Here is a 13,480-nt window from a genome sequence, read left to right as displayed (position 1 = left end):
GTGCCCCTGCTTGAGCTCGGTCTTTTTGTTGAGGTCGAGTTTTCGACTTCAGTCCTTCTATGACGAAGCCGAACTCAAGCATTTTGTCGATTTCTTCCTGTTTGTAGAATCTTTTGAATGTAGAACGTTTTCCTTTAAAAGCGCGTGCTTTTATATCAGTGCTTTGCTTTTGGGAACGTGAGAGGGTTTAATACCTTCATTAATTGGTATTAATTGCCCCGTTTTCTCCTGGTTTTTATTTTGAATTTTCTCAATCAAAAATGATTTCTCTTCTCCGCTCTTCTTCGTAACTTCTCCCTTTACTCTCTCATTTTCTGTTTCTTTCGTAATTTCTTCCCGCAACGTCTGTTCTGTCACTGTTCTCTGTGGAAGAGGGGTGATTTCTAGATTTTCTCCTTCTATCTTTGCAGTTTTCCGCTTCGAGGGGTGGCTTTGTTGCTTCTGCTCTTCGGCTTTCTTTCGAGGTTTTCTTCTATTTTCTCCAGGTTCGATTTTTCTTCCTCTGTTTCTTTATATGTCTGTAGAAAGTTTGAATTTTGCTCAGAGAAAGTTTTTGTTTTACCGTGCCTGATTGTTGCGTGTTCTGGAATTTCGTCGTTTTTGGTGCGAGTCTTTTTGCTTTTCTCGTTGCTTGAATCTTTTTTTTAGGACTTTTGCATGTTGTCGCCGCTTCTGGTTGCGCCTTCGATGATGGTTTTTGCTTGATTCTGAAAAGTTTGCGTCTTTGATGATTTTCTGCTTGGCATTTTTGATGTTTGACAATGCTTTTTGCTGATAGACTGTAGAAAGGTGGTGACTTTGTGTTTTTACTTCCTTTGTTTCCTTTGAGACTTTATTTTCTTTCTGATGAGTGTCGGGACGTAACCTGTAGAAATTTTTTGAATCCTTGCTTTGTTACTGCCTCCAAAGGATGCCCCAGGACTTTGGTTTGAATCTTGGGGCTTTTCTTTTTTGTTCGTCCGTCGAGTTGTTTTGCCCCTCGTCCGAGATGCTTTTTTAGTAATCCACTCTTCTTTTCTTATTGTAGGATTTAGTTGGCCTCATGTCTTCTCGCAATAACGTTGTAGAGATGCCTTCCTGGGTTCCTGAGGGCATGGCTGATTGGGTGGACTCAATGGTTCTTATGTGTGTCTCTTTGGTTGATTCCGAGTTTTGCGTGCAGCTTAGGCAGTTTCATAGGGTCTGTAGTAATCCTGGTGATGAGAAGAACTATAAACTTGTCCCTCCCTCCTCTGAAGAGAGAGTCTGCTTCTCTACTCGGGTTGTTGACGATCGCCCTTTTTTCTATGTTTATGACTTTTTCTTTGGTCAGCTGGGTATCACCCTTCCTTTTACTAAATTTGAGGCCGACCTGTTATGGTCCTGCAATGTCGCCCCCTCTCAACTTCACCCTAATTCCTGGGGTTTCATAAAGATTTTTTCAATTGTTGTGTAATGGTTTTGGTATCCCTGCTTTCTAATCTCTCTTTTTCTATCTATTTGTCTTGACTAAGCCCGGAGTGGTAAAAAAGAAGGCAGCTTGGGTCTCCTTTCGCTCTACCCAGGGAAAGAAGGTCTTTTCCATGTTTGATGAGTCATTTTGTGATTTTAAAAACTATTTTTTTCAAGGTTCGAGCTGTTGAAGGAGCTCGGCCCTTCTTTCTGGATGAAAATGACGAGCCTGCTTTTCCCTTGGAATGGCAAAAGGATGTGAGGGTGTCCTGATATACGCGGGAAATGTTGGATGAGGCTGAGCGAGCCTTTGTGACTGTCTTGGAAGAACACTGGGGTCAACCTCCCCATATCGACACAAAGAAATTTCTAACCAATCCCTCTCTTCTTTAAACTGAGCTGGGTATTTTGTGTTTCCTTTTTTTATCTATTTATATTGCTTGTGACTGTCTTTTCCGACTTGTGGCTTAATTTATGTTTTATTTGCAGAGGCAATGAAGAATAATGAATCTATGAAAGCTTTTAAAAGAGCGCAGAGGGCGACTGCTGCTAGAAACATCTCGGCCAAGGCGGCTGGGGAAGGATCCTCCCAAGTGCGCGTGAAGCCGTTTGTGCCGAGTTCCCCTGGGGTGAAGAAGGTGATCCCTACTCCCCGAGTTCGTCTGGTGGATCCTCACCCTACTTCTGCTGCTCCTTCTGTTGCTCCTCCTATTACTCCTCCCAATAAGAAACAGCTGAGCCTTTCGACCTCGATGCTCCCGATTTTAATGCTATTGAATTTGTGGATCAGCAAATCGGTCCCTATGGTGCCCTCTCCATGGACGATGTGTCCATCCTCCATCATTTGGAATTTATGGCCCGAAATAACGTAAAGATGGCGCATATGGCGGCTGCTATATACCGGACTGCTCAGATTCTTCCTCTCCACGCCACCAAAGCATTTATGGAGGAGGCAAAGCAGGAGTTTGATCGGATGAGGGAGCTGAAGGAGGAACTTGAAGTAAAGGTGACCAAGTTGGAGAAGGATCTAGAGAACGAGAAGGCGAGTTCCCTTTCGCTGGCAGCTTCTTTGAGGTTGGCCGAGGACACAGCCATGATGCATAAGGAGAGTTACGTTACGTCTTATCGGGCGGTGATGCGCCTGAGGGAGGAGTTGAACAATGCCCGAGAAGATTATTCTGAGCTCCAAGGTCATCTCGTTGGTAGCATGACTGCTGCTTACGAGAACTTGAAGGAGCAAGTTCGGGTCATTGCTCCCGAGGCCGATCTCACCCCTTTCAGCCTAGACAACGTTGTCAGGGATGGCAAGATTGTTCCTGATGACGATGGTGATGATGATGCTGATCCTCCCCCTGTGTCCTCTGCCAAAGTATTGACCTCTTCTGCTCCTCCGGTTGCACCTGATTTGGATTGCCAGGTTCTGAACCAAGAGGATGGAACTATAGACGCTGTGCCTATTCAGACTCGTCCTCCTTCTCCTTGTCCTGATGATGCCAAGAAGGCTCCTGATGCTTGCTGATCTCTTTCTGAATATTTGTGTAGTTGGCCCGGCTTGTGGGCTCTTAAAACTTTTTTTTATTTGCTGACATTTTGTAGTTGCTTGCTTTGGCAACTTTTACTTTGAAAAACAAAGAGTAGCTCGCTATCCTTTTAAGGTGGGTTCTGATGGCCTCCGAGGCTTTATAACTTTGTAGATTATACCAAGGTTTTTAACTTGTTATCTCCTCTGTTTTCTGAGAATGTTGGAACCTTGCAGCTCGACCTCTTTGGATTGCTTTTATAGCTTGGATCCTTTGAAGCTGTGTCTGTGTGGGTCCGACTTGTTTCTCGGTTTTCTCGCTTTTGTACGTATTTCGGCGCTCCGTAACCGATTTCTTTGCGTTGGTCCCCTTCTAAGTTATTTCTGTAATCCCCTTTCTTGGGCCTTTATCAAGTTTTTTTCGGGGATTACTTTTATAACTTTGTTTTGTAGGAGATAGACTTCGTTAGGCCGATCTCTTTCTAAGTTATTTTTGTAATCCTTTTTCTTGGACCTTTGTCAGGTCTCTTTCAGGGATTACTTTTATAACTTTGTTTTGTAGGAGACCGAATTCGTTAGGCCGATCTCTTTCTAAGTTATTTTTGTAATCCTCTTTCTTGGACATTTGTCAGGTCTCTTTCAGGGATTACTTTAATAACTTTGTTTTGTAGGAAACCGACTTCGTTAGGTAGATCTCTTTCTAAGTTATTTTTGTAATCCTCTTTCTTGGACCTTTGTCAGGTCTCTTTCAGGGATTACTTTTATAACTCTTTCTAAGTTATTTTTGTAATCCTCTTTCTTGGACCTTTGTCAGGTATCTTTCAGGGATTACTTTTATAACTTTGTTTTGTAGGAAACCGACTTCGTTAGGTCGATCTCTTTCTAAGTTATTTTTGTAATCCTCTTTCTTGGACCTTTGTCAGGTCTCTTTCAGGGATTACTTTTATAACTTTGTTTTGTAGGAAACCGACTTCGTTAGGTCGATCTCTTTCTAAGTTATTTTTGTAATCCTCTTTCTTGGACCTTTGTCAAGTCTCTTTCAGGGATTACTTTTATAACTTTGTTTTGTAGGAAACCAACTTCGTTAGGTCGATCTCTTCTTAAGTTAAAGTAATCCTCTTTAATAGGGTTGGCCAGACCTCTTTCCAGGGTTTACTTATAACTTGGGTTGACTTGGTCTGACTTCTGAACGTCGGCCAGTCTTTAAGTTATTATTTTAGCTATCCGTAAGACCTCGTCAGGTTCTTTTTTGGATTGCTTTCGATAACTTCTTACATTATTCTGTGTTCATCTTTGCCAATTTGTAGAAAGTGGTTGGCATCTTTAGATCGTCTTTTGGGTGAATCGCGTTTTCACCTTTATCGGACGGTTATCTTTGTCGTGATCATGCAGTGAAATTGTTTTTCACTTTCTGCCAATCTGTTGCTTTATAATCGGACGATGAATACTTCAGATTAATGCGTCTTGAAATCTTGTAGAATATCTAAATAAATTTTATTCAAAGAAAAGTGCGAATATATACATGTGAAAATTTTTTCATCCTTTTAAGTCGGATAGCGTCTAGGTCTCAACTTGGTGCCTCATTAAAAAACCTTTTCAGGAAAAAGAGTGCATCCAATAATGAGATGCTTTACCTTTTCTAACTATAGTACCTTCTTAGGTTGCAGGCGTGCCATGATCTGGGAAGCTCTCGTCCATCGAGTTCGGACAGTCTGTAGTAGCCCTTCCCAAGTACTTCTATAACTCGGTAGGGTCCTTTCCAGTTTGTTGCCAGCTTTCCTTCTCCAGGTCGAGTTGTTCCAATATCATTTCGGATTAGGATAAGATCGTTCTCTGCAAAACTTCTCGGTACTACCCTTTGATTATATCTGGAAGCCATTCGACGCTTTAGAGCTTCCTCCCTGATCCGAGCTCTTTCTTGGTTTTCAGGTAGTAGGTCGAGCTCTTCCCTCTGAAGTTGGGAGTTTGCTCCCTCATTGTAATGAACTACTCTAGGCGATCTTTCCTCAATCTCCACTGAAATCATTGCCTCTATTCCGTATGCTAACCGGAAGGGGGATTCCTTTGTGGTGGAATGTGGCGTTGTTCGATATGCCCATAGGACCTGTGGAAGCTCTTCTGCCCAGGCTCCCTTTGCATCTTGTAATCTCCGTTTTAACCCGGCCAATATGACTTTGTTGGCGGCTTCGGCCTGTCCATTGGCCTGTGGATGTTCGACGGAGGTGTACTGGTGCTTTATATTCAAGTCGGCTACTAGTTTTCTGAAGCCTGCATCTGTGAATTGAGTGCCATTGTCTGTGGTTATTGAATATGGGACTCCAAACCTTGTGACAATGTTTCTATATAGGAATTTCCATCTTTTTTGGGCGGTAGCGTTGGCTAAGGGTTCTGCCTCGATCCACTTTGTAAAGTAATCTACCCCTACTATGAGAAATTTAACTTGTCCTGATCCCTGGGATCAGGGGCCAAGAAGATCGAGTCCCCATTTTGAGAACGGCCAAGGCGAAGTTAGGCTGATGAGCTCTTCTGGCGGGGCGATGTGAAAGTTGGCATGTTTCTGACATGGTGGACACGTCTTTACAAATTATGTGGCTTCTTTCTGTAATGTTGGCCAATAGAATCCTGCCCGGAGTACTTTTTTGGCGAGGGCCCGTGCTCCGAGATGATTGCCACAAATACCGCCGTGTACTTCTTCTAACACTTCCTTTGTGTGGGAGGTTGGTACGCATTTTAATAATGGTACTGAGATCCCTCTTTTGTACAAGATGTTGTTTATGATGGTGTAGTACTGTGCCTCCCTTTTTAGCCTCTTTGCCTCCTTTTCTTCTGTGGGGAGTGTTCCTGTTTTGAGGTAGTTGATTATGGGGGTCATCCATCCTTGGTCCTGGTTTACTATGGCTAGAACTTTTTCTTCTTCCAAGATTGACGGGTTCTGTAACATTTCCTGGATGAGTCTGCTATTGTTGCCGCCTGGTTTGGTGCTGGCTAGTTTCGAGAGTGCGTCAGCTTGGGTATTTTGTTCGCGGGGGATGTGGCAGATCTTATATTCCCCGATTTGTCCGAGCTGTTCCTTGGTCTTATCCAAATACTTTTTCATGGTGGGATCTTTGGCTTGGTAGCTTCCCATTATTTGTGATGTGACTACTTGTGAATTGCTGTAAATGTTGAGTTTTTGAGCTCCCACCTCTTCAGCCAGCTTCAAACCAGCTAACAATGCTTCATATTTCGCCTAGTTATTTGAGGCCGGGAACCCGAACTTGAGGGAGAGCTCAACTTGGGTTCCTTGGTTGCTCTCTATTATTACGCCTGCGCCGCTTCCAGTTTTATTTGAAGAACCGTCTACATAGAGATTCTATTCTGTGAGGGTTTCCGGGACATCTGTGAATTCTGCGATAAAGTCGGCCAGATACTGTGATTCGATGGCCGTCCGAGCTTCATATTGGAGGTCGAACTCTGATAGCTCGACTGCCCATTGTAGAATTCTGCCTATTAAATATGTTTTCTGCAATATTTCTTTTAGGGGCTGGTTAGTTCGAACCTTAATGGTGTGAGCCTGGAAGTAAGGGCGGAGTCGTCGGGATGTTAAAATGAGAGTATAGGCGAATTTTTCTATTTTCTGGTAGTTCAGCTCGGATCCCTGTAGTGCTTTGCTGATGAAGTAGACGGGTTGTTGTCCATTCTCGTCTTCTCTGACTAGTGCTGAGGCTATTGCCCGGCTTCCTACTGCGAGATATAATATGAGTGGTTCTCCTTCTCGTGGTCGAGATAGGATAGGTGGCCGTCCTAAGAACTTCTTAAAGTCTTGGAAGGCTTGCTCACATTCTGCTGTCCATTCGAAATGTTTTCCCTTTCTTAGAGTAGCATAGAAGGGGAGAGATCATATCGTAGCTCCTGCTAGGAATCGGGATAGGGCGGCCAATCTCCCATTGAGTTGTTGTACTTCTTTGACACAGGTTGGGCTCTTCATGTTGAGTATGGCCTGACATTTTTCTGGATTTGCTTCAATTCCTCTTTGTGTGAGCATGAAACCTAAGAATTTGCCCGCTTCTACTGCAAAGGTGCATTTCGCGGGATTGAGTCGCATGTCATGCTTTCTTATGGTGTCGAACACTTGGGCCAGGTCAGACAATAATGTCTCTTCGCTTTGTGTTTTTATTAGCATGTCGTCCACGTAGACTTCCATGACCTTTCTGATGTGATCCGAGAAGACTTTATTCATTAGCCTTTGATAAGTAGCTCCTGCGTTCTTGAGACCGAAAGGCATCACAATGTAGCAGTAGTTTGCTTTCGGTGTTAAGAACGAGGTCTTTTCTTGATCTGGTGGGTACATGGGGATTTGGTTGTACCCCGAGTAAGCATCCATAAACGAGAGATATCTATATCCGGAGGAAGCATCTACCAGTGCGTCAATACTTGGGAGTGGGTATGGATCTTTTGGACAAGCTTTGTTGAGATCGGTGTAATCGGTGCACATTCGCCACTTCCCATTTGATTTTTTCACCAAGACGACGTTGGCTAGCCATAGTGGGTATTTGACTTCTCTTATGAATCCTGCTTCCAGTAGTGCTTGTACTTGTTCTTCCACAGCCTGGGATCGCTCTGGCCCAAGTTTTCTTCGTCTCTGCTGTACCGGCCAAGATCCTGGGTAGACCGGTAACTTATGACTCATTAGCTTAGAGTCTACTCCTGGCATGTCTGCGGCTCTCCACGCGAAGAGATCAACATTGTCTCGTAAGAATTGTATTAGTAATTCTTTTGAATCTTCTCTTAGGATTGTGCCGATATTGGTTGTTTTTTCCGAAGTATCCCCGATCTGAATCTTCTCTATCGCACCTTCTGGTTGTGGACGAAGCTCTTCTCGTCGTTGGACTCCGCCCAGCTCGATTGTGTGGAACTCTTCTCCCCTGCCTCTGAGGTTTAGGCTTTCGTTATAACAGTGACGTGCCATCTTTTGATCTGCTTTTATCATAGCTATTCCTTTCGTAGTGGGGAATTTCATACATAGATGTGGGATCGAGACTATTGCGCCAAGTTGGTTGAGTGTTGTCCAACCTATGAGAGCATTGTAAGCTGAACTTACATCGACCACGATGTAGTCTATTCTGAGGGTCCTGGATTGGTTCCCTTTTCCAAAGGTTGTATGTAGTGGTATGTATCCCAGTGGTTGAACCGGGGTATCTCCTAGTCCGAACAGACTGTTTGGATATGCTTTAAGTTCCTTTTCTTCTAAGCCGAGTTTATCGAAGGCTATTTTGAATAAGATGTCGGCGGAACTCCTTGGTCTATTAAGGTGCGGTGTAGATTGGCGTTTGCCAATATGATGGTGATGACCATGGGATCGTCGTGTCCTGAGATGATGCCGGAGGCGTCCTCTTTAGTGAATGTTATTGCCGGGATGTTGAGTGCTTCCTCCTTTCCCTCGACATGATATACTTCTTTGAGATATCTTTTGCGAGATGACTTGGAGATCCCACCTCATGCGAATCCTCCATGTATCATGTGGACATGTCTCTCTGGTGTCTGAGGTGATCGTTCAGTTCATTCGATATCTTCATCCCTTCGTCTCTTTCTTTGATCATCATCCCGGGTGGCCAGAAATCGATCTAATTTTCCTTCTCTTACCAATTTTTCTATGATATTTTTTAAGTCGAAGCATTCGTTTGTGGAGTGTCCACAGACTCGATGGTATTCACAATATTCCTTCCAGTTTCCTCCTCCTTTTTTGCCTTTGATTGGCCGTGCTGGGGGGATTTTTTCTGTATGGCAGACTTCTTTGTATATCTCGACCAGGGATGCCCTGAGAGGGGTGTAATTATGGTATTTTTTGATTTTCTCAGCTTGTCGATCTTCTTTTCTCTTGGATTCCTTGTCTTTGTCTCGGTAGGAGGTCCCAGATTTTGAGGTGTCTCCTAACCGAGCTTTTTCTTCCATGTTGATATATTTTTCTGCTCGTTCCTGTACTTCGTCTAAGGAGGTCGGGTACTTTTTTGATATAGACTGGCTAAAAGGTCCCTCTCGTAGGCCGTTAATGAGTCCCATGATGGCGGCTTCTGTTGGTAAACTTTGTATGTCCATGCACGTTTTGTTGAATCTTTTCATGTAGTTGCGGAGGCTCTCCCGATCTCCTTGTTTGATCCCTAGTAAGCTGGGGGCGTGCTTGGCCTTATCTTTCTGAATGGAGAATCTGGCTAGGAATTTTTTAGCTAGGTTATCAAAGCTTGAGATGGACTTTGGGGGTAGGTTGTCGAACCATCAGATTGCTGTCTTTGTGAGAGTTGTTGGAAAGGCTTTACAGCGAACATCATCTGGGGCGTCGGTAAGGTACATTCTGCTTCTGAAGTTGCTGAGGTGGTGGTTGGGATCCGTGGTGCCATCATACTGGGTCATATCCGGGAGTTTGAAGTCTTTTGGAATTTTGGTTTTCATGATTTTTCTGGTGAACGGGTCTTGCTCTTTGCGTGAATTTTCTTCAGGATTGGCCCGGGGGGCTTTTAATTTAAGATCGGCTTCCAATTGCTGTAGTTTTTCTTTCAATTCTCGATGTCGCCGCACCTCTCTTTGTAGATCTTTTCCGATTTCTCGTTGTTGTTGGGTTTCCTTTTCAAGTTGTTTTAGGCGATCAAGGAGCGCCTCCATTGCCCCCGGAATTTGGTGAGTCTTTGTCCTTGTTGGTTTCCGGGGTATCTTGTAGCGTGACATCCGCGTTCTTGCACGGTGTTCTATCTTTCAGACCTGAATCGTGGTCGTTGTCATGGTCGTCCGCCATGGTGATGGGATGACTTCCAAGTTTCCCGGCAACGGCGCCAATGTTCCGAGGGTTACCTGAAACTGGAGGTCGATCTCGGACGAGATCTTTCGTATTGGACGTAGCTGGTGTGTCCGGCAGGTGGATGGCAGCCGGAGCTGGTACGTCCGACTTGTTAGATTGATGGTGCTGCTGATCCTCTGCCACCGAAGGGTGGGGGTACCTGCAAGGGACTCCGATGCTTATGTTAGCAAGGGTATTAAGCAGGTTTTTATGTAGAATCAGAGTATGAGTTATACTTGGGTGCTCCAGTGTATTTATAATGGTGTGGAGCGACCTTCTTAGATAAGATAAGTTAGTTATCTTATCTTATCTTATCTTTGAGTGAGGTCATTTTTATCTCCAAGGGAACTACCCTTATCTCTGCAGGCTTGAATTGCCTTAGGATTTGGGTCGTGTTCCTCTATCTGGGCCATTTACTGGGCTTTTCTGTCGATTTGGCTGAGCTCTTTGGGAAGAGGTCGGATAATCTGACCTGAAGAGGTCGGTTGCTTTGTCGCCAATTATCCCAGGTCGGGTAACTCGTCCCAGGGTATGAACAGTAATCAACAAGAAGACGGGTGCAAAAATAAGGTTTGGGACCCCAAAATTCATTTCAACAATCAATAACTTTGGGGTCTTGTCACTTGTTTAAATTTGCTTGGAAGCTTTGTGCGCATAATTTGGGATCCCAGTGAACATTGGATATGCAAACATTGGTGGGATTTAAAGAAGAATACAAGCATAAGCCGCAATTGCAAGGGCATCCTCAAATGTGTAACTTAAAGACTTTAAATAAAAATGCTAGGTGGGAGACATCCCACGATGGTAAAATCTTTCCATTTTATCTTTTGTATATATTGGCAAATAAGTTGAATTTTAATTTTTAGTTAGGTTTATTTAGTTTTAAGTTGTAGTTTGGCCTGTTTGATAATGTTGGTATTGCTTTGGTAGCTTGTTAGGTGCTCAAGACGGTTAAAAAAAAAGAGCACCAGTCACGTGTATGCTTGACCCATGCATACGTGTCAGTGAGATAAGAGATGTTGTTTCTAGTCTATCTCTTTCTATTTCTATATAGAAATATAGAAGGTTGAAAAATCATTATATAAATATATGGATTGAAAATTAGATAATAATCCGGAGATTGCAATAGATAATAAAAAACAGAGGTTTGCGATGATTTTTCAATCTTTTATACTGGATAATCTAGTATACTTATGCATGAAGATAATGAATTCGGTCGTTGTGGTCGGACTTTATTATGGATTTCTGAGCACATTCTCCATAGGGCCCTCTTATTTCTTCCTTCTTCGAGCTCGGATTATGCAAGAAGGGACCGAGAAGAAACTATCAGCAACAGCTGGGTTTATTACGGGACAGCTTATCATGTTCATATCGATCTATTAGTGACACCAAAAAATTTGGCCATGCGTCAACTGTGTGTGGACTGTGCCACCGTATGGCCTGGATAGATAGTTGTGCCAGAATCATGCGGGTACTGTGTAATGAGCAGGATCAGCAGTCACGCGTACGCATCACTCACGCGTACGTGTCGCCTCCCATTTTTCCCAGGTCACGCGTACGCATGCCCCACGCATACGCGTGACACCCTACTTCACACACTCTTGTTTTCTTCTCTTCTCTCCATTCTTTTCTTCTTCCTTCTTCTCTTTGTTACTTTCCATCCTTCAACCATCATCCATCACTACTGTAAACTTTGAGTAATTAGTAAATAATTAACCAATAAATTAATTATTATTTAAAGAAATTAGAAAATTGAATTTTATAGTTTCATGAAGTAGAAATAATTAAAATATAAATTTTAACACTAATTTTAAAGATTTTAGCCCAAAATCGGACCAGCGGATAGAACCGGTCGAACCAGACCCGAACCGGACCCAAGGCCCACTTACATATAATCGAACCCAACCCTTCTTCCCTATTATCCTCGTTGGAAACATGCAGAAGAGAGAAACGACATGAAAACCCGTAGCCCTTCCTTCCGATTTTCAATCATCCATAACTTTCAATCCGGAGTTTCGATTGATGAGCCGTCAGTGGCCACGTGTCTGTCTCAGAATTCTCTACAAAATCCATGGATCAATTTAGGTCAAATTATCTCATGGATAGTATTGGGCTTTGTCTAATTCATCCATGGGTAAGGTAAGAAACTGTTAAACCCTTATGAATCATTAAATTAGTGAACTCTATGATGATTATAATGATATTATGTGAAATAGATTATGTTTTAGTTGACTTGGAGTTCAATTGGGTGATTTAGAATGAAATCCGGGTAATTAGGCTTGAGGAATTGACATTTGGAGGCTTGGAGCTTGTGAAAGGAGAGGTTTTTGAGGTGTTTTGAGTTTAGGGAGGAATCGACCAAGGTATGTGGTGCACGAAATAAGAACTCACACAACTGAACCAGCAAGTGCACTAGGTCATCCAAGTAATACCTGAGGTGAGTCAAGGTCGATCCCACAGAGATTGCTGTTTTGAATCAAGCTATGGACACCCTGTAGATCTTAGTCAAGTGATTAGAAAAGATAGTTTGTTGAGATAAATGCATAAAACAAGAATAGGGATGAAATTATTAATTTGAGTAAAACTAGTGATAAGAGAACGGTTGAGGCTTCGAAGATTCCTCATTCTTCTGGATCAACCTTTCCTACTCTCTTTCTCCAACTGTGAGGGATTCCTTCCATGGTAGGCTGTAAGTGATTAACGCCGGTTTAATGGCCGCCAATCTTCCTCCCTCAGGCCGAATGCCAGGTTTAGTGTGCACCCAACCTGAATGAGGGTGAAGCTCCTACAGTTCATCCCCTTGATTATCCTACTCAAAATGCCACAGACAAGGTCAAATCTTCTGGATCAGAGATTGCTACGCCTTTGGTTTTAGCCTCTACCACAAAGACCCTAATCTCCCCATTCCTCGGCTGAACTGGTGTCTCGAGAAGTCCCCAACAAAGTCATGGATTAGCCGTCTAAGAGATGTATAATCAAACTGGTGGTTCAGTGATCTCCTGTTACAGACTCACACTAAACCTATGTAGAATGAAGATGAGTATTATAGATCATCCCATTCATAAGGTTGAAGAACAAAGATACATCTTAGAATAGAGTCACACACGAATTGAATAGAACAGTAGTACTTTTATTAATCCATGAAAATCAGCAGAGCTCCTAACCTTAACCTAGGAGGTTTAGTGACTCATGTTGATAGAAAAATACAATGGTAAATGTGAAAGTGGGCAAGAGTCCTTAACAGGGGTGAACTCTTGTCTATATATACAAATTTAATGACTAAGGATTACAGAAATGAGATAAACTAAGTTGACAGTGCAAAAATCCACTTCTAGGTCCCATTTGGTGAGTTTTTGGGCTGAGCTTGAGTGTCTCCCATGTGCTAATGTCCCTTAGGGGCTTTGAACGTTGGCTAGGGACCCCCTTTTGGGCGTTGAACTCAAGTTGCTCCCTTGTGGGCGTTGGACGCTATGACTAGGGCTGGTAACTGGCGTTGAACGCCAGTTTTGGGCCTTTATGTTAGAAACAAAGTATGGACTATTACATATTTCTGAAAATCTCTGGATGTTAGCTTTCTAGAGCCGTTGAGAGCGTGGCATTTGAACCTCTGTAGCTCCAGAAAAACACCTTCGAGTGCACAGAGGTCAGATCCTGATAGCATCTGCAGTCCTTTCTCTACTTCTGAATCAGACTTCTACTCAAGCTCCTCAATTTCAGCCAGA

This window comes from Arachis stenosperma, chromosome 1, assembly GCF_014773155.1.
Source record: "Arachis stenosperma cultivar V10309 chromosome 1, arast.V10309.gnm1.PFL2, whole genome shotgun sequence".
Lineage (NCBI taxonomy): Eukaryota > Viridiplantae > Streptophyta > Magnoliopsida > Fabales > Fabaceae > Arachis > Arachis stenosperma.
The sequence above is the reverse complement of the archived record's forward strand: the minus strand, read 5'-3'. Positions refer to the sequence as shown.